The sequence below is a fragment of the Equus caballus genome, chromosome 24 (assembly GCF_041296265.1).
Source record: "Equus caballus isolate H_3958 breed thoroughbred chromosome 24, TB-T2T, whole genome shotgun sequence".
Classification (NCBI taxonomy): domain Eukaryota; kingdom Metazoa; phylum Chordata; class Mammalia; order Perissodactyla; family Equidae; genus Equus; species Equus caballus.
In genome coordinates, this window is record NC_091707.1 from 20,998,779 (window position 1) to 21,019,986 (window position 21,208).

Here is a 21,208-nt window from a genome sequence, read left to right on the forward strand (position 1 = left end):
TCTTTTGCCATTGTGAAATGTCCCTTTTTGTCTCTTGTAATAGTTTTTGTCCTGAAGTTTTTGTCTGATGTTGATATAGTCATGTCAGCTTTCTTATGCTTGCTGTTTGATGGTATATCTTTTTCCATCTTTTTGTTTGCAGCCAATGTGTGTTTTATATCTTGTAGACAGTACATAGTTGGGTCTTGCTTTGTTATCTGGTCCAACAATCTCTACTTTTTAATTGGTGCGTTAATCCCTTTATTATTTATTTATTTATTCTTTTGAGGAAGATTAGCCCTGAGCTAACATCCGCTGCCAATCCTCTTTTTGCTAAGGAAGATTGGCCCTGAGATAACATCTATGCCCATCTTCCTCTATTTTATATGTTGGATGCCTGCCACAGCATGGCTTGATGAGTGGTAAGTAGGTCCATGCCTGGAATCCAAACCAGTGAACCCTGGGCTGCTGAAGTGGAGTGTGTGAACTTAACCATTATGCCACTGGGCCAGCCCCTAATCACTTTAAATTTTAAATGTAGTTGTTAATATCATTGTGTTTAAATATTTGTTTTCCATTTGTCCCTTTTGTTTTTTGTTCTCCCTTTCTTGCTTTATTTTGGACTAATTGGATATTTTAAAGCATTGGCCTATTAGCAGTAGCTCTTTATTGTTATTATTTTTTAGTGGTTTCTCTAGGTATTAAAATGTGCATCTTTATCACTGTATTTGATACTCCCCATTTTTCACTTCTTATTTCAATACCTCATAAATGTAAACAATATAATTCCATTTACTCACCCCGCTCATCCTTTATGCTAATAATGTCTTTTACTTCTGTATATGATTCACTATTGTTATTTTTGCATTAAACAGTCAATTGTCTTTAAGGAAATGTAGAAAGTAGTCTTTTTAAAAAAACACCATAATTCACATACTGTAAAATTCACTCATTTAAAGTGTAGAGTTCAGTGACTTTTAGTATATTCTCAGATATGCATCCATCACCACAATAAATTTTAGAATGTTTTTGTTACTCCACAAAGAAACACCTCACCCCTTAGCCACCCCCACCTCCCCCCATTCCCCTGGGCAACCACTAATCTACTTTCTGTCTTTATGGTTTGCTTATTCTGGACATTTCGTATAAGTGAAATCATACAATATATGGTCCTCTGTGATTTGCTTTTACTTAGTGTAATGTTTTCAAGTATCATCCATGTTGTAGCACGTATCATGACTTCAGTTCTTTTTGTTGCTGAATAGTATTCCATTGTCTGGATATACCACATTTTATTTATCCATTCATTAGTTGATGGACATTTAGGTTGTTTCCACTTTTTGGCTATTATGAATAATGCTGCTATGAACATTTATGTACAAGTTTTTGTGTGGACAAATTATTTTGTTTCTTTTGGGTATGTGCTTAGGAGTATAGTTGTTGGATCATATGGTAACTCTATATTTAACCATTTGAGGAACCATTTGAGGAACAGTAAGGTTTTTTTCCAAAGTGGCTGCACCATTTTACATTCCCACCATCAGCGTATGAGGGTTCCAGTTTCTCTGCATCTTTTCTAACACTTGTTATTATCTGTCTTTTTGATTATAGCCATCCTAGTGGATGTAAAGTGGTGAAATGTAGTCTTGTATATTCACCTACTTATTTATCATGTTTGGTGTCCTTCTTCCTTCCTTTGGATCTGATTTTACAATTGTATTGATTTTCTTCTCCCTGAAGGGCATTCTTAGCATTTCTTGTAGTGCAGTTCTGTTGGTGAAGAATTCTTGCAGATTTTATCTGAAAGCGTTTTTATTTCAAGCTACTGTTTGAAGGATATTTTTGCTGAATATGAAATTATAGGTTGGCATTTCACCACTTGAAAGATATTATTTCATTGTTTTCTGGTCTCCATTGTTTGTGATGGGAAGTTAGTTGTTACTCATCTCTCTCTCTCTCTCTTTTTTTTTTTGCTGAGGAAGATTAACCCTGAGCTAACATCTGTTGCCAATCTTCCTCTTTTTTTTGCTTGAAGAAGATTAGCCCTGAGCTAACATCTGTGTTGGTCTTCTTCCAGTTTATATGGGGGTGGTCACCACAGCATGGTTGATGAGTGATGTAGGTCCATGCCCAAGATCCGAACCCACAAACCTGGGCTGCTGAAGCCTAGTATGCCGAACTTTAACCACTACTCCATGGGGCTGGCCCCTGTTACTCATATCTTTGGTCCCCTTTATATAAAAATATTTTGGGACTGCTTTCAAGATTTTCTCTTTATCTTTGGTTTCTAGCAGTTTGAGTATGATAAAATCTAGGTGTGGTCTTCTTTATATTCATCCTAGTTGAGGTTTGGTGAGCTTGGATCTCTAAGTCAATGTTTCTCATCATATTTGGAAAATTTCTGTGATTCTTTCTGCGCTATTTTTACTCTTCTCATTTTGGAACTCCAATTATATGTACTTTAGGCTCTTAGATAGTGTTCTATAAGTTCGTGAGGTACTATTCATTTTTTTTCATTCTTTTTTTCTCTCTGTTCTTCAGATTAGATACTTTCTATTGATCTATTTTCAAGTTCACTGACTCCCTATCTTCCATTTCTAATATTTTGTTAAGCCCATTTGGTGGATTTTTCACTTGTTATTGTACTTCTTGTTCTAGAGTTTTCATCTTGTTCTTTTTTTAGTTTTCACATCTCTGACTGGATTTCCTTATTTGCCTTTAGTTCTTTTAATGTGTTTTCCTTTAATTCTTTGAACGTATTTTGTGTTAATTGTTTAAAAACGTTTGTATAGTCATGTGTCACTTAACTATGGGATTTGTTCTGAGAAATGCGTCATTAGGCAATTTTGTCATTGTGCAAATGTCATAGAGTGTACTTACACAAGCCTGGATGGTATAACCTACTGCACACATAGGCTATATGCTACCAATCTTATGGGGCCACTGTCATACATGCAGTCAGTCGTTGACCAAAACGTTACTATGCGGCATATGACTGTCATAGCTGATCTTCAAGTTTCTGTATGCTAGATCCAACATCTTGACTGTGTCAGGGATGGTTTCTTTTAAATGCTCTTTTTTTGACTATAGGTCACATTTTTCTTTCTTTCTTTTTTGTTTCCATGTTTAGTACGTTTTTCATTTGTACACTGGATCATGTGGAGGTACATTTTAGAGCTACTGGATTTTGTTAGCTTTCTGTGAAGAGTGGTTCTTTGTTCTGTTTTGTTTTTTGTTCTTGTAGGTAGTTCAATTACTGGCTGATCACCTTGAACTTTGTAGGCTTGGTTTTAATCTTTGCTGGGATGGATCTGTGGAGAGCCTGATGTGTTTCCTTACTTTAGTGCAACTCAACCTCCAAACTTTTAATCCTGTGCAAAACTTGTTGGGGCTTGATTTTAGGCTTTGTTGGGGTGGATCTAGAATAAGTCTTATTCTAGGATTTGGTCCTTACTCTTAATTGAGATCTTTTTGGTATCTCAGCTGGATGTCTGAGGTATTAATAAGGTATTAACAAGGTGGTTTCTCTACTCTGGCTGGGAGGGAACTCCAAAGTATGCCCAGCACTCTTTAACTTCCCTCTATTCCTCTCTCAGCCACTATCTTTTAGGTCTTGATTGGTTTTTATCTGCACCTGTGCAGGCTGTTCCTTGGCCAGGGACTTATGTTGCTCTCCACACACACTTCTGGACCCTCTGACTTGCAGATTTCAAAAATACCAGTTGCACTGAATTCTGATCTCTGCCTGTTCAGCGTAGCACAACCACTGAGCTGTTCTTAAAGTCTTGCTTGCTGGCCCGTGGTCATGGAAATTGTCCCCAGGTAGAAGGCTGAGGTGATTGTAGGCCTCACTTTGTGAGATTCCCCCCTCTATGGAATTATAGTCTTTCTGCTGCCTGTTGTCTAATGCCTGTAAACAATTGTCTAATACATTTTATTTGTGTTATGGTTGCTCATGGTGGGAATGCTAGCCTGGCATCAGTAACTCCATCATGTTTGTTAGGAAAAGCTGGCCTTATTGAGGCATTTACTCCTTGTAGTCTCAGTTCTATGTGTGCAGGTTTATATTCTTTACCTCAAAATTGGCAATTGCTTGTGCCCCTTTAACATTTCTTTTGTAGTTTCTGATTTTGTTTTTTTACCACTTTGACTTCTTCCCTAATACTTTAAGCATTCTTTTTTTTTTTCCTAATGGAGTGAGTGTTCTGAAGTTCATTAGTATACAGTACTGTGGAATAGCTCTAGAGAATTAATCTCTTACCTTCTGAATGGTAAGTACAATGAAGATTTCAAGATTATTCTCCTGACAGAGCTGGTTTTTGCTTTCCCTATATTTATAAGAATTGGTGTCTCATGTATTTTAATAATCAAAATCCATTGAGAAATAGAAAGAACGTGGAATCACAAGTTAGAAAATCTAGGTTCTAGTTTTGCCATAGACTGGCCAGTTTTAGGCCAGCCATTTAACTTTGATTTGTTCATTTGTTTAGAATAGACAATTTTTAGCCCCCTTCAATCTCTTAAAATTTGGGTAGTTTAATTAATGGCTAATTAGAAAATAATTGTAGGCAGTAGCTTTAGTCTTTCTTTGATCTTATGCTATCAATAAAGTTTTTTCATAAGATGTTAAAATTTTGGTTATTTTTGTTAGCTGTAATTGTTCTTTTCCAATATGTGGGAGAGTGCTGATCACTCTGTTTACAGAATATGAATACTTCACGGTGAATTGGTTATTTTATGGCTATAATACATATTTTTTGGTTTGACCAGAAATAACTACTATTAGTGCGCTTTAGTTTTTGAGATGCAGCGTGTGCTACAATAATCATTTTAGTTCCTTTTTTTATCGAGTGTAACTTAATGTTATCATTCTTTAAAACTGTGGTTACTAAATATCTAATCATTATGTTATTTGTAATGTTTCTCTTTGTATGTGTATACATAGCCCTATCCCCATGGAGCTCTTCTCTTTTCTTCTACGCTGGGAATCCTTTTTTAAGATTCTTTTTATCTACTGACTAGTTTTAAATAAATAAATAAATAAATATTAAAAAAAAAATATATATATATTTTTTCCCCCCCTGTCTTGCAGGAACCCTTTAGTGAGGTTTTGCCTATAGGTATCAGAAGGTTTCATAGGAACTTTGGCTTCATGGATGGACACCGTTTAGGATCTCTTTCCCTGGAAGTTATATTATCAAATTTGTGTTCCAAGATTCAAACAGATAACATGAAGCTATTAGATGTTCAGACTTATTTGTTAAAATGCAAATTATTTTATTCTGCAGAAACCTGAAACAGTAGCACATTAGTTTCCTTTTGGGATATAAGTATCAACAGAGACAGAATTAATTTATTTTCTCATTGCCTTTTTTCTGCTGTGGGCATAAATGTTATGTCTAACAAATATGTAATGATAGTCTGCCTGAGTTTGAATCCTAGGTTTACTGCTTATTCTTAGCTGTGTGATTTAGGGGAAAATTAGTTATTTTCTTTAAACCTTTATTTCCTCATCTGTACAGTGGATGTACCAGTAGCATATACCTCACAGGGTTACTGTGAGAATTAGATGAGTCACAGTTCAAGTAAGCTTAAGAATTCAGGTAAATTTAAGAGTAAACTTACTCTGTAGTCAATTATAAGGAGTTATTTTCAGTATTCTGAGTGCAAAGAAATACAGTTTTTAGGTTAAGTTTCAGGTATCTTTTTTTGGCAATTTACTGTTTCTTTAGCATCTACTCCCTGAGACAGTAAATAGAAGGAGAATAAATGAATGAAAATTTAACCTAGAGATTTTAATGGTTTTCTTCAAGTTTCAAATATGTTAAGCCTATTTTCAAAGGAAAAAATAAGACTCAACAGTAATTTATTAGTTGTTGGTGTTTACTAAGGAATACAAGTTTGTGGTCCTTTTTTGTGCACTCAATAAATTACCCAGGCTACTGATTTGCAAACTCGCCTCATCCTAAGAATCATCTTGGGTGCCTACTTGAAATACACGCTTCTGGGCTCTACCATTGATCTTTTCAGGGAGGGACCTGTATTTTATGCTAGCTATTTGGAGAGTCTTGTGCTCAAGCAGTTTTGGAAAACGCTGCTGGGTATACAACAGTGGATGTGGCAGACATGGTTACTGCCTCTGTTAGTTTTAGTGTTTCAGCTCTTCTTTCGAGTCATTCAAAGGAAATTAGTTTTTCTCTCTTCTTTACAAGGAAGAAAAGAGAATTTTGGAGTTATAAAAATATTCTTTGTAGTTCAGGTGTGAAAGTAGGCTTTATGCTATTTGTTGAACAAACTGTTTGTTAAGAAAGTACTGTTAAAGAAATGGAGATCCAAAATCCTGAAACCTAAACCTGCTGATTTAGAAAAACGGCCTTGTTGGGTATATCCTAAACTTATGAATTTTTGCAAGATTAGTATCAAGAAAACAAAAATGTTTAGGTGCTTCCAAATGCTTAAATGTTTTTGTGGAGCAGCCACTGAAAAGGATAGATGTAAATATGAGTCCCTTAGCAAAGTGGAATGTGATGTCTGATTTGGCTCTCAGGCTGAGGATGGGAGCCTGTGCAACAGTACATGCTACAGAGTGCTATTTGTTTTGTCAAAAGAATTGAGAGGAAGTTGGCTGACTCAGTTAATTTAAAATTGGAAGGAGCTTAGCAATCATCTTTTTAGTTTTATTCTACACCTGTCCCCCTTTTTTTAGCAGATGGGGAAACTGAAGCTTAAGAAAGGTTATATGGTTGCATTGCCCACCTGGCCAGCTTAATTTTCTTCTTTCTGTGAAAATCCCAGTTAAGAATTACTCAGTTAAATTTTGATCACATTTTTTGCTAAATAAAATTTTTATTAATGTAATGTACCCCGATTGCAAATCAAACCCATTTTATGTATAAAATGAAAATATTACAATTTTATCAAATTCAATTTGATATGCTCAGAACAATTTTCTCTTTATATTTTAGTTTCCAGGATGCCAGCTTAAAATTAAAAAAAAACTTTAAACATTCAATAATGATTTTTCCACTAATCCTGTGTTTCACTATATCTTTTTCTTTGATTGATAACGTATAAGCAATGTCATAGCATTTGTTTTTTGAAGTAAAATCATATGCAAATTGAGAAGCCTAAATGTATTGTTTGTGTGATGAAATGATTTGGAGGATAAGTTTTTTTTATCAGATGCAAATTTTACTTCCTTTTTTCCCCATTATTATTTAGTTTCTTTAGAGAACAAAAGATCGTACGATATCTCTGAAAAATCCATAATTTGGACTTGTTATATTCAAGTGTCTAAAAAGATTATATCAACCACTTCATAAGGATAACTTATAGTATTTTTGTTGTGCATATTTTACTTTTTGATATTGTGTATCAAAAAACATTTTATTATGTACACGTGCAAAGGAATATCTGTATTCCCTATAAAAAAAACCCAAGAAAATGTAAAATTTAATGGACTTATTTAAAATGTTTTGGAGTATTACGTTTCCTTTCATTTACTAAGTTAGAATATGTAAGAAACAGAATTTTGAGATGAAGAGAAATGGTTGTATACCTCACTTAATTTTTTTTAGAACACAAATATGATAGTGGCTATATCATTGAAAATTAATGAGGGCTCCATCAATATGGTGCAGCGCCTCTGCATCACTGGTTTATGTATATTTAATGAGCCTGCTATTCTCATTTCAGGTAACTGAAGCAAACTGCATCTAGCACTAACTCTGATTTACTTACAAGGAATTCATTCCATTAAAATATGAATGTCTTGAAATTTACCAGTGTTAAATATAATTCCCTCATAAATAATTCTACAGTGTTTACTTTCTGGCTATAAGTAACTTGTCTTTAAACAGAGCATCAGTTTTTAGTGCTTTTTCTGATAATGTCACCAAAACATGTTTTATTTGATCTTTTTCTTGCTACTGATCTGTGGAGTTGCAGTAGAAAATATGGGGGAAAAAACTTGAGAAAGTAATAGAATTGTGTAGTATGACATAGCAGATGTTTATTTTTGAGATCTACCACAACGTACATGAGGGCCATTTAAGGGTCTATTTCTATATTCTTTGGCTTTAGGAATATAATCTTTAATCTTTACATTTATTTTTAGTTTTATTTTAAAATACTTTTAAGATGTCTATATTGTTATTTTTATTGAAAAAATGATATTAAAAAAGTCGCAACAGAAAAAGTTGGACATAGTACTTTTACAGAGCATTTATTTTAATTTGTACCTTCTGATTCTTGTGTGTGCACACAAATGAACAGTTAGACAGAAATCAGTTTTATATAATGTGTCTTTTTTATGGAACAGGAATTTACTGAGCTACATATTACTTTATTTTCTAAAACTGCTAATATTGTCAGTCAAATGAATATGTAATTGATACTTAAAATTTAGTAAAGTAAGGTGTTAGCAGATTAAAATTCTTTATCCATCTTTTCTGTATGCCCAATCAATTGATAGCAGAGGGAGTGAGTTTCTGTAGAAGGCTGAGGTTGGTAAGCAAAATTTAAAGATAAAAAATTCTTACTTTTAAGGTAATTTATATTTCTAAGGTCTAAAATGTAATATGTTGCAATAGATGTTTCTTTCTGTATTATTCAGATTATGAATGTCTTATTTCTCATAATTGTATCTGGCACACTCATTAATGTTTAATTCCTTTTGGAGGTTAATTGCAAAAAGCAATCTGTGTAATGTGCTGCAACTAAATGCAAAAACATACAATTTACAGTAGGAATGGTGTCAATAATAATAAAATAGCTAGTGTAAGTTTAGTGCTTGTAATTCCCCCTTGGGAAATACATTATTTCTGTCTCCTGTTTGTTTTATGTATTTTGGGTTTATATTATTTGGAATTAGAATAGAAACTAAAATATTATATATAGAAGTTAGAATGTAACAAACTAGAAATTACTGAAAACATGTGGCTAAAGTGAATTGATTAATAAAATACTTCAGAGAGGCAATTACATACATATGTAAATACCAAGGTTTTCTTTTGCTTGTCAAAAGGTAGAACCATAAATTAAACCTGTGCTTTTTGATTATATTTGCTTTACTAACAGTGTCTTCCCAATTGCTGTATTCATTTATGGTTTTTGGTTTCTAGGTATTCTTACAGAGAGACATTTTGGTGCAGTGGTTAAAAGCATCAACTTTGGAATCAAAGAAACTTAGGTTAAATCCGTGTGCTACCACTATTAGTTGTGTGACCTTCAGCAAAGACTTTTGTGACTTCCAGCTTCCTAAATCTGTAAAATCTCTAAATCTACCTACTTTACAGGTTTGTTGTGAAGATTAAATAAATGGCAGTTTGTACAAAGTGCTTGGCATACTATGCCTGGCACATAGCAGCTCACGTCTATTGGGCACTTACTATTATTATTACTAAGAGTGGTGGTGTCAATCTTAACTGTTATGTAGTGTTTCTTTATGAAAAATTATAAAATATTTGCAATAATAGAGAATTTTATGTGCATTAAGGGTACTGGTCTGCCAGATGTAATTACAACTAGCAATTTCTATGCATATGCATGTCCTTTTTAAAAAATTAAACACAAATGGGATTATGCTATATGAATTTCTCTGCAACTTAGTTCATTCATTTATCATTTATCTTGGATAACTTCCCATTTTGAACATAGAGATGTATGCATTTTCTTTTAGTGGTTGCAGAGTATTGTATCTTTTGAAAATGCATTAATTTATCTAGCCTATCATATATTAATGGAAGTTTTGCTTGTTTCCAGATGTTTAATATTATAATTTTTCAGGCACATCCTTTTCTTTGTGTATGTGCAAGTATATCTGTGGGATAAATTTCTAACAGCAGAGTGTTGCATTTAAAATTTTGGTAGATGGTACCACATTCTTTTCTTTTTATTTGTTTTGCTTTTTTCAACTTTATTGGGGTAGAATTGACATTCACTAAACCACACATATTTGAAGTGTGTAATGTAATAAGTTTTAACATATTTATACACCCATGAAACCATCACCATAATTAAGATAACAAATATGTCTGTCACTCCCAAAAATTCTTTATGCCTTTTGTGATCTGTTCTTCCCTCTGCTCTCATCCCCAGGCAACAACTGATGTGTTTGTTCTTATCATAAAGTAATTTACTTTTGCTATAATTTTACATAGAATCATATAGTCTGTATTCTTTTTTTACCTAGTTTCTTTCACTCAACTTACTTATTTTGAGATTCATCCATGTTGTGTGTATCAGTGGTTCATTCCTCTTTATTACTGAGTACTATTTCGTTGTAATAGATATGCTAGTTTGTTTATCCATTAACCAGTTAATGGACTGTTGGCTTGTTTCCAGTTGTTAGTATTACAAAAGAGCTGCTATAAACTTTCATGTAAAACTCTTTGTGTAAACATATGTTTTTGTTTCTCTTGGATAACTACCTAAGAGTGGCCTGGCTGAATTATGTGATAGATGTATGTTTAACTTTTAATATTTTGAGTTAACTTTTGTGTATGGTGTGAGGTAAGACTTTTTTTTTTCTTACAAGGATATCTAATTAGTCTAGCACCATTTGTTGAAATGCCTTTCCTTTTTTCATTTTCATTGGATTACCTTAGCATTTTTGTCAGATCTGCTGACTGAAGAAGTGTGGATCCGTGTCTGAACCCCAGTGTTGCATTGATTTTTACATATCTGTGTCAATGCAACCCAACTGTTTGAATTGCTGCAGCTTTGTGGTGAGTCTTAAAATCAGATAGTGTAACTCCAACTTTGTTTTTAATTTTAAAAATTGCTTTGGTGTTGTAGGTCTTTGCATTTCTGTTTAAATTTTAGGATAAGTCTGTCAACTTTTGTAAAACTGCCTGCTGGAATACTGATTGGGATTACTTTAAATTTGGAGAGAATTGCCATCTTGACAATATTGAGTATTCCAATCAATGAACACGATACAGCTTTTCGTTTATTTGTCTTTAATTTCACTCAGTAATGTTTTTGTAGTTTCCAAGGTAGAGGTCTCTGACAACTTTAATTATATTTATTCTTAGGTAATTTCTGTCTTTTGGTTCTACTATTTATGGTGTTTTAAAAAAAATTTCACTTTTTGGTCCTTTGCTACTAATATGTAAAAATACAACTGATTTTTTGTGTATTCTTTATATCCTGCAATCTTGCCAAATTCATTTATTCTAGTAGTTTGTTTGTAGATTCCATGGGATTTTCTCTGTAAGCAATTATATCTGTAAATAGGGCCATTTTACTTCTTTCGTTCCAATCTTTGTTTAGTTATTCATTTATTTAGCCTTAATGCAGTGCTGGAGCCTCTATAGATGGTAATGCTGAACAGAAGTGGTGAAAATGGGCATTCTTGCCTTGTTCTTGGTCTTGGAAGGATGAAATTCAGTCTTTCACTGTTAAATATGATGTAAGTTGTAGGTATTTCAAAGATGCCCTTTATCAGTTTGAGGAAATTCCTCACTGTTCCCAATTTGCTGAGAGGTTTTTTTTTTCCTCTTTAGGTCATGAATTGGTTTTTAATTCTGACAACACCCTTTCTGAATCTATTGAAGTGATCATATGGTTTTTCTTCTTTATTCTGATAATATGGTGAATTACATTGATTGATCTTTGAATGTTATATCAGTACTGGGTTCCTGGCCTTAACTGTAACGTGTCATGATGTATTATTATTATTATATACTGTTAGATTTGGTTTACTCATATTTTGTTAAGGATCTTTGCTTGGATATCCTGTAAATCTATTTTTTTTGTAATGATTTTGTTAGATCTTAGTATTAGAATTACTCTGGATTCATAAAACCAGTTGTATTGTGTATTAGCTACCTATTTCTTTAACAAATTATTTCAAAATTTTCAATGGAAGCACAAACATTATCTCACAGTTTCTGTGAGTTAAGAATTTGATAGTGGCTTAGCTGGAAGGTTCTGGCTCAGTGTCTCACAAGGCTGCAGGCAAGGTACGGGCTGGTGCTGCAGTCATCTCTAGACTCTACTGGGGATGGGTAAGCTTCCAAACTTACTTGCATGAACTGGCATCATCCGAAGGCTTGACAGGCTGTAGGGTACACACTTCTAAGCTGGTTCATGTGGCTTTGTGAGGGGTCCTCAGTTCTTTACTGTTTGTTGGCTAGAGGCCTCAGTCCTTTGCTACATGAGCCTCTCCTAAGGGTTTCTTCAGTGTTGTCTTAACATGGTAGCTTTTTTTCCCTAGAGTGAATGATTCAAGAGAGAGGCAGAGGCCACAATGTCTTATAAACTAGCTTTGGAAGTCCAACACTCATTTCTGCCGCATCCTGTTTGTTAGCGTCCTGGGTACAGTCCACATTCAGGGTGGAGGGGAATTAGGCTTCACTTTTTTTTTAAGATTTTATTTTTTCCTTTTTCTTCTCAAAGCCTCCCAGTACATAGTTGTGTATTCTTAGTTGTGGGTCCCTTTAGTTGTGGCATGTGGGACGCTGCCTCACTGTGGCTTGATGAGCAGTGCCATGTCTGCGCCCAGGATTCGAACCAACGAAACACTGGGCCGCCTGCAGCGGAGCGCACGAACTTAACCACTCGGCCACGGGGCTGGCCCCAGGCTTCACCTTTTGATGAGAGAGGTACCAAAGCATTTGTGGACATAATTTAAAACCACATCAACAATATATCTGTATGTTGTCACTGTTATAGCCCAAATCCAAGAGGGCTCCCAGTGATCCTTGTCTCCTGGTTTTCACGCCCTTATGTAATTTCTTCCCAAATTCTATCAGAGTTGCTTGTGTGACCAGTAGAATAGGCAGAAGTGATGGTTTGTCAGTTCAGAATATAGGAGACAGACTGCAGTTGGGTTTTATTTAATATGTTCCAAATTTTTACACCCTTGTTATCTGTCTTAGAAATTTTGGTGGTGAGTCCCAGAGGTTCTCTTTCTATCCTCACCCCCAGAATATGTAGAGAAAAAGAGTTAGGAACAGAGAGTATGAAATAGGAGAAGCTGTTCATGCCTTCCCTGGGTTTTAGATTTTTTTTCTCTTCCAGGCAGTACTATTGTGTTTCGTATTTGTATTTAGCGGCAAGTCTCCAATATGATTGTAAGAATATGGACATAAGGTGTTTTTTCCCTTGCTGTTTGTGCTTTAAGCAAATAATCAGGTTGAAATTTTAGTTTGAAATCATTTAACTTTCTGAGTAACAAAAGTCTGAAAGAACATTTAGAAGTACAATAGTATGAAATAGCTATTGTTTGTAAGCACTTTATCCACCTCATATTTCTGTAAAAGAGTCATGTTACAATTAGTATGAGGTCTATTCTTTGGGCAGCTGGGAAGCAGGAGAAGGAAAAAATCATTCTCCTCTTGTCCAGTAAAAAGTACATTATGCCCTCTAGTACCAGACTTGGGCTTTTTTCAAAGGATAATGGATTCCACACAGGTGAGTCAGTCTTTTGTGTTCTTACCAGGTGCATTATTGATTTTCATGATGGCAGTCTAGGTGCTCTCATTCAACAGCAGCTTTAGGAAATTCTCCAAAAGAGCGCAAAGAAAGTAACCAGAAATTTTCGCATTTTGCGTGCAAGGAAATGAATTTCCTCAACTCTTTTGGCCATTGTACTTTTTCTTTTCTTGCTAGATGCTTATGAGCTGTGACTCCTTTCAAAAATGTCTGTAATGTATATAGCTTCCTTTCTTTTGGCTGGATTGTGTATCATGCTCTATTTGTTTAATTTAGAACATGAAGCAAAGTATATTGACGTACAGTTCTTTTTCATGCCCTGGTTAAACTGGGTTAAGTTAGGGTGAGAAGGATTCCCTGTTACAGAAGGTTATCCATGTCCCAGATTCTAGGAATAGTCAAATTCAGATAGTCGTCTGGGATTACCAATTATTTGATATTCACTTGGCCCTTAAGTCATGATAGTAAAATGCATTTTGGGTTTTAACTAAGGCAGACATTTTGGAGTAATGTTAATGTAAGAACTCTTTGAACAGATTTCTGAGTGGAAACTATAATCTACCTGAGACCTTAGTAATCGAGGAAAAGAAAGTACCTGCTACTTTAGAATTTATGGTTACCTTTTTTTCAGATTTGCAAGTTATTTTTCAATTATTAGCATGAAGGTAGGAGCTTAAACTATTATAGCACTGTAGGTTTATTTTATGTCGATGTTTAGTAAATATTTCAGACAGTTGCAATGAAACTTTATTTAGGTTATATTTCCTTTTTTGGATACATTTCTTTTTAAGCTTATATTTTCCTTTCAAAGTCTTCATTGCTTCCTTCATTCAACAAATGCTGAGTACTACTATGTGCCAAGCATATTCATAGTTACAGAATGATATTATCTTTTGCCCTGGTTATTAGGGTTTTTTGGTTATTGAAAGTAACTCTAATTAAAGGTTTTATGAGTTGCTTTTCCTCATATCTTGTTTTGTAAATAATAGTTTAGTTTAAATGTGTTATTTAACCTTTCTTTTGTCTGGGTTGACAATTTTTTGCATGTATAAATTAATGTCCTGGCTAATCATGGAATCAAACTATCTAAATCTGTGAGTTGATCAGTTGTAATTCTGGTACTTTATGTGTTGCAGCATTTTGTTGTTGTTGCTCTTCCAAATCACCTATTCATATTTTCTTTTTTCCCTGTATTTTACTGATTCTATTTGTCTTCAATTTTTTTCCTCCTTTTCCTATTATATAAATCATCTGCTCTCTTATCACATAGCAAATTGCTGCTTCAATTTGAGTCAGTGACTTGAAGTTTGTAGCGTGTCAACTGGGAGACCATAATCTTTGTTAGAAATCTCATGTTTAATTCTCAGGAGAAAAAACCCTATAGAATTCTTCGATGTAATTACTCTATTTTCTGGGCAAGTCTCATCTTCGTGAGAAAAGTTGTAGTTCTTTACTCCAGTACCTTATAATGGATTGTAGTTGGTTTCAAATAGATTATTGAGAGAGTGAATGTTGGAAATTATTAAGACATTCTATGGTAAAATGTGTCTACATTATGGTATTCTTTCAGTGGTTTTTCTATGAGTTTTATGTATGCTTCACCAAAAAATAAATTGTGAGTACCACTTGGTTAGAAATTTTTACGGAACTGTGGTATTGTATATAAGCAAAATAAAACAAGAAGACTAGGGCTGGCTCAGTGGTGTGTAGTGGTTAAGTTGGCGCGCTCTGCTTCGGTGGCTCGGAGTTCATGAGTTCAGATCCCAGGCATGGACCTAGCACTGCTGTTCAAGCCGTGCTGTGGTGGCATCCCACATAAAATAGAGGAAGATTGGTGCAGATCTTAGCTCAGTGACAGTCTTCCTCAAGCAAAAAAAGAGCAAGATTGGCAACAGATGTTAGCTCAGGGCCAATCTTCCCTCCAAAAAAGAAAAAGAAAACTAAACTTGTTTCTTCTAGCCCAATTTGCAGTTCAGTTTATCAGTTGCAGTGCAGAGATAGCTTATTTTCATGTATAGACTTTTTAAAGCTAAAGAGAACCTTATAAATCATCTAGTACAATTTCTTGATTTTGATGGACGAGAGAATAGATTTTTCTTTTAAAGCTATTCCAGCTTTGAAACTTTGCAAACTTCAGATTGGCCTTTTCCTCAGTTAAACTAATTAGTGAAGTTAAAAAAATAAATCTAAAAGAGTTAACACAATTCTAACTGCTGCTAATGAAAATTTCTTACTGAGATTCAAATGGGCATACTTATCTCTATCACTCATCTTTAATTGTTAAATTATGGAAGAAATGGCCATTGCTATATTGCTGGTTAGTACTTTACATTTTAGTGAATGCAACAGCTATAGCCTGTATCATTCTATTTATCTTCTTTTTACCCACAAAAAAATGCTGTTTTTTATTTTCTGACATAGAACAATGCCCACTTGTTTGACCTCTCAGGTTTGCATCAGATCACAACAAGCTGGAGTTAGACAGCAATCTAGCGCTTTTCTTCAGAGTTAAAGGCAAGACCTGGGCACTAGGGGATCTGCTCCCATTTAAGCAACCTGTACATTTTAAATGAATAATTGAAGAGGAATGGCTTCTTATTTTCCCACATGTGCATATATGTTAATTTCTTAGAATCATAGACTATGGTGGAAGAGATCTCAGAGAGCATCTAGTCCACAATGTTATTTTATAGATGAATAAACTAGGGTAAAATCGGTTGAATGATTTGTCTTATCTTCCACGACTGTAAAGCATTTGGTATGCTTGCCTCCACTGTGATTTAGTAAGGTTAGAGACTTCAGTGCTATCTCACTTGAACTTTCACTTGGTTAAATTCCAGTTTATGAATGTGTTGTATCATCTGCTTTCTGACTTAGTGTAAGTTACCAAGCAATGAAAACTCAGAATTTATGGTGAGTAGTAATTGAGCAGAATCATTTCTCTAAACCTGTAATTATCTGTAATTTAGAATTATAATGACCAGGAAGCGTGTTAATGTAAGCATAGTTTAATACATCCATATTAATCTACCTGGCAGAGTATAACATTTTAACATACCTTTTAGATCCACAGTGATGGAAAAAATGATTAAATTGCTTGTTGTCGAAACAGAGAACTGCTTTAGATATGGTTATTTAATAAGCTGTTTTGCTTCATGTAAACTAGTTTTACTTAAGCTCCAGAGGTATAGTCACATGGATTTATCTTTCAATGACAATTGTTTATTGTCTGGGTTTATGTTTAATGCAGGTGCTGGTGACAGTTTGAGATTCTTGACTCATTGCCCAGCACAGAAAATGATTGGTTTTGCTAGCTATACACAGTACTGTCTTTTAATGTTCACTTTTTAATGCAGTTAAACCTGACTTAATTATTCTGTCCTTATAGTGTTATGAAAGAGGTGTTAGTGGTATATCTGTTAGACTACTGTATATATGTAAACTACTGTATATATGTAAAATGAAAAGTTTATGTGGACATGGTATTTACTGCAATAATGTAAAATTTAAAAATAGAAAATAAACATACAAGTTTATACATTTATACACTTAAATTGTGCAATACTTTTGTAGCCCTCTTTTTCTGGAGGATCTGTTTGTGTTTAGTTCTTCCTTTTCCCTTGTTTATGACTATTTACGCCTGCAATAACAGTGACTGATTGCTAAGGAAGCTTCTCTTGTCTGTTTATCAGATAATGAAGCTAATTGTCTTTTGACTTTGTACTGCTTACTAGCTCTTAAATAGTCTAATAAATAGATAAAGCTTATCACAAACGGTTACAACTTAATGGGCTATTTGGTTTTAGAACCCGTACTTTTAGCCTCTTGTTTTATGTTGAATTAAGGAATGTGAAGAGGACGTTAACTAAGGCTTTAGCTTTGAATTAAAGAAAGGCAAGATTTGAGACAGATTTAGGAGGTAAGTTGAAGGATTTGGTGATTCTGTTGGCTACAAGGGTAAGAAGGAGTAGTCTAAGATAATTCTCACATCTGCGATTTTGATGATTAGGTGAAGAATGGAATTTTGAAGGTTCAGTGAAATTCTTTCTGGAACAAGGCAGGAAATGTATCAGTAAATAAACAGGTGAATAAATTAGCAAGTGATAATAGCTGAAACGGTGGGTCTCGGGGTCTAGGCTGATTATGAAAGGTAATGTCACAAGGAGTAAGCTGTAATTAGGAGAAAAAGGAAGTATCAGAGGATTGGAAGTCTGGGTGAGATCAAGGTGTGCAATGCAGGTAATGAGGGATTGAGAGCTGGTAGGTTTTGGCCAGAGTTTGGAATATAACTAAACAGGTTGTTACTGTGTCCAGTGCTGGAAAAGCTAGTGGCAAGAAAGCTAAAACAGCAGACAAAAAATGTTTAAAAGATTAAAAATTAGAGCATTCTTAAAATTAAGATGTTCATTGGAAAACAGGCATAACCAGAATAGTTTATTGCTGATGCCTTCTATTTACAGTTAAATTGAATATAAAAATCTTATTCTCTAGCTAACCTAAGATATACTGTGTTATGTTAAATTTTGAACTTTGTTTGTAGTATGACTGATTTTAGCAGAAGTTCGATGTAGCTTTCTCCTAAGTGTAGAATCCTTTTCTGACTTTATGCAATTTAAAACCTGTAATGTTATATATATATATATATATATTTTTTTTTTTTTTAAATCTTCACATACAAAAGTAGAAATATAACTTGAAAATGATTTTTTTTGAGGAAGATTAGCCCTGAGCCAACATCTGCTGCCAATCCTCCCATTTTTGCTGAGGAAGACTGGCCCTGAGCCAACATCCGTGCCCACGTCCTAAGTCAATGTAAAAGGATTGCGTGTGTTGAATTAATACAGACTACTCCTTCCCTCCTTTTTTGGGCACCCATCTTATTTTTCAAAATTTGTTTAAGAAACTTTCAGATGGACAAATAATAAATTGCTGAATAGTTAATACCATTTATTATATGAGTATTTAGATCTCATTTTGCAGAGGCTTATTAATATAGTTTTGTAATTTATTAAAAACAAAATGTATTCGGTAGATACTTGTTAGAACTTCAAATATATTACAGTTGAAATTTGAAACAATAAAAAAATGAGAGAATAATGTTCTTTAAGAAATAGGAAGTGTTTTTAGATAATATGAAGAAAGTTTGGGGAATTATAGTTCAATAATAAAAACTAATGTTTGTGGGTAAATCAAGTTTGAGAGTTTCTGTTTTAATAAGTTGTTAAGGTTTGGGTTCAGAGATCTGTTTCTCTTATAGTAAACATTTTTAATATAAGAACAGATCAGGGAAATGGTTTCCATATGCTTCTTGAGGTGTTAACAATGCACTTTTGGATTGGGAATGCAATATAAACCTAAACTACATTCTAGAAGGTGAATGGAGGAGCATTTCAATGGTAATGTGTACAAGAAACCCTTGTGCTTTGTGGATTTGTGACTTATGGTTTTGTGAGTTTCTGGTACATGCAAATTACTCCCCCACAAACCTGGAGTCTAACACACCTTGCTCTGTCTGGCCAGCTTACCGTTTAGTCTGGCCCAGTATTTCTTTTTACAACAGTTCATCCCTCTGGGACTTTTCTTGGATACCCTTACTTTTGGGAGAATTGAGGCCAATTTTGGGGCCTACTTCTAAGGGACTTAAGACACATAAAGCAAAGAGAATGGTTGGAGGATGCAAAAAAAAAAAAAAAATTCAAATGGTAATTATATCTATCAGACCCTTCTGGGTTTCCTGATGATCAAGGAGGCAAGAAGCATTCAGTTTTGGATTATGGCTAACTTTATTCCTGCTTGAGGTTTAGTATATAGTATTATTATATTACCCATGTAGTAAGAGCTCCAGAATATAGCTGCCTAAAAATAGGATGGTTGTCCTTAATGGTATTTGTAATTTTGAAGAGTTGCATGTTTCATAACTTTCTTCTTGGTTGACTTTTAAAGATTTTATTTTATTTTTTTTCCTTTTTCTCCCCAAAGTCCCCCTGTACATAGTTGTATATTCTTAGTTGTGGGTCCTTCTAGTTGTGGTATGTGGGCACCGCCTCAGCGTGGCTTGATGAGCCGTACCATGTCCGCTCCCAGGATTCGAACTGCCGAAACACTGGGCCGCCTGCAGTGGAGCGCGCAAACTTAACCACTCAGCCGCGGGGCCGGCTCCTTGGTTGACTTTTAAAATTTAAAAGTCTTGGTTGACCTTTAAAATTTTTTTTTTGGTCTTTGTAAATGATATGGCCCACAGAAACACAAGGAAAAATTCTAATGGGTTTTAGAGTTAGGTGTCTGAACAGGATTTTTCTAACCTTTCTGTCAGGATAACAACAAAATCTTTAAAATGGAGGTAGGGCAAGAGGAGGGTTAGAATAACCTAGGAAGGTTTTAAAGAGTACCACTACTCCTACAGAAATGCTTAATGTGTCCTAGGCATAATACTGAATGCTCTTTATTCATTGTTTTATTTAATCTTTATAATAGCTCTAATTGGTAGGTACTGTTAATATCCTCTTTTTATGGATTGGGGAATTGAGGCTTAGAGACTTTAAGTAACTTGCCTAAGGTAACAAAACTGGTAAATGGCTGAGCCTGGATTCAGCTGGGTCTAATTGATGACAAACGTCTGCTTCTAAATCACTGTGCTATAATTCACTTCCCACCCTTTTTGTCTTTCTCCTCTGTATCAGAGTGGGTGTGATGGCAAGGCCATGTGCATTTTCAAAAAGTTACCCTAGTCCCCAAGGTTATGTTGAGTTTACATTTTTAAATTCTTTTTGTGCATACAAAAGTATGTATATAACATGTATAGCTTAATAAATAATAATAATAAATCAAACACCTGTGTACTTACCACCTAGATTAAACAATAGGATATTATCGATAACTTTGAAGCCTCTGTCCTTTCTCTATCATACTCCCTTCTTTTCCTGTGGAGATGATTACTACACTGAATTTTGTGTTTATCATTCTTTTTTTTTCTTTTCTTTATAGATTCTCTACATATTGCTGGATCTCTAAGCAGTATATTATTTAGGTTTGAATTTTATGTATTTATATGTATTATATATATGTTTTCTTTTTTGAAAGATTTTTTTATTGTGTTAAAAAACAGAACATTAAATTTATCATCTTAACCATTTTTAAGTATTCAGTAATGATGAGTATATTCACATTGTTGTGCAAGAGATCTCTAGAACTTTTTCATCTTGCAAAACTGAAACTCTGTGCTCATAACACGATTCATACACTCCCACTTCCCAGTCAACCACTTTTCTATTTTCTGTTTCTCTGATTTTGGCTACTTTAGATACTTCATGTAAGGGGAATCATACAGTATTTGTCCTTTCATGATTGGCTTATTTCACTTAGCATAATATCCTTAAGATTCACCTGTTTTGTTGCATATGGCAGAATTTCCCTCTTTTTTTTTAAGCCTGAATTCCATTGTATGTATGTATATACACACACACACACACACACACACGCACACGCACACGCACACTACATTTTATCTGTTAGCCATTGATGGACATTTAGGTTGTTTCCATATTTTGGCTGCTGTGAATAATACTACAATGAACATGGGAGTGCAGATATTTCTTTGAGATCCTGGTTTCAGTTCTTTTGGGTATATAGCCAGAAGTGGGATTGCTGGATCGTATGGTAATTTTTAATCTTTTGAGGAACTGTCATACTGTTTTCCATAGTAGCCGTACCACTTTACACCCCCACCAGCAGTGTACAAGGGTTCCAACTTATGTATGTGTTCTTTTCCAACTTTGTTCATTCAGCATTG

At 34.3% G+C, this 21,208-nt stretch overlaps 1 protein-coding gene across 1 annotated transcript in view; it reads left to right on the forward strand.

Moving 5' to 3' along the window:
* The window catches only part of MNAT1 (MNAT1 component of CDK activating kinase), a 211,786-nt gene that overhangs the window by 5,414 nt on the left and 185,164 nt on the right, over positions 1 to 21,208 (forward strand). The gene's annotated exons all lie outside the window — the stretch shown is intronic.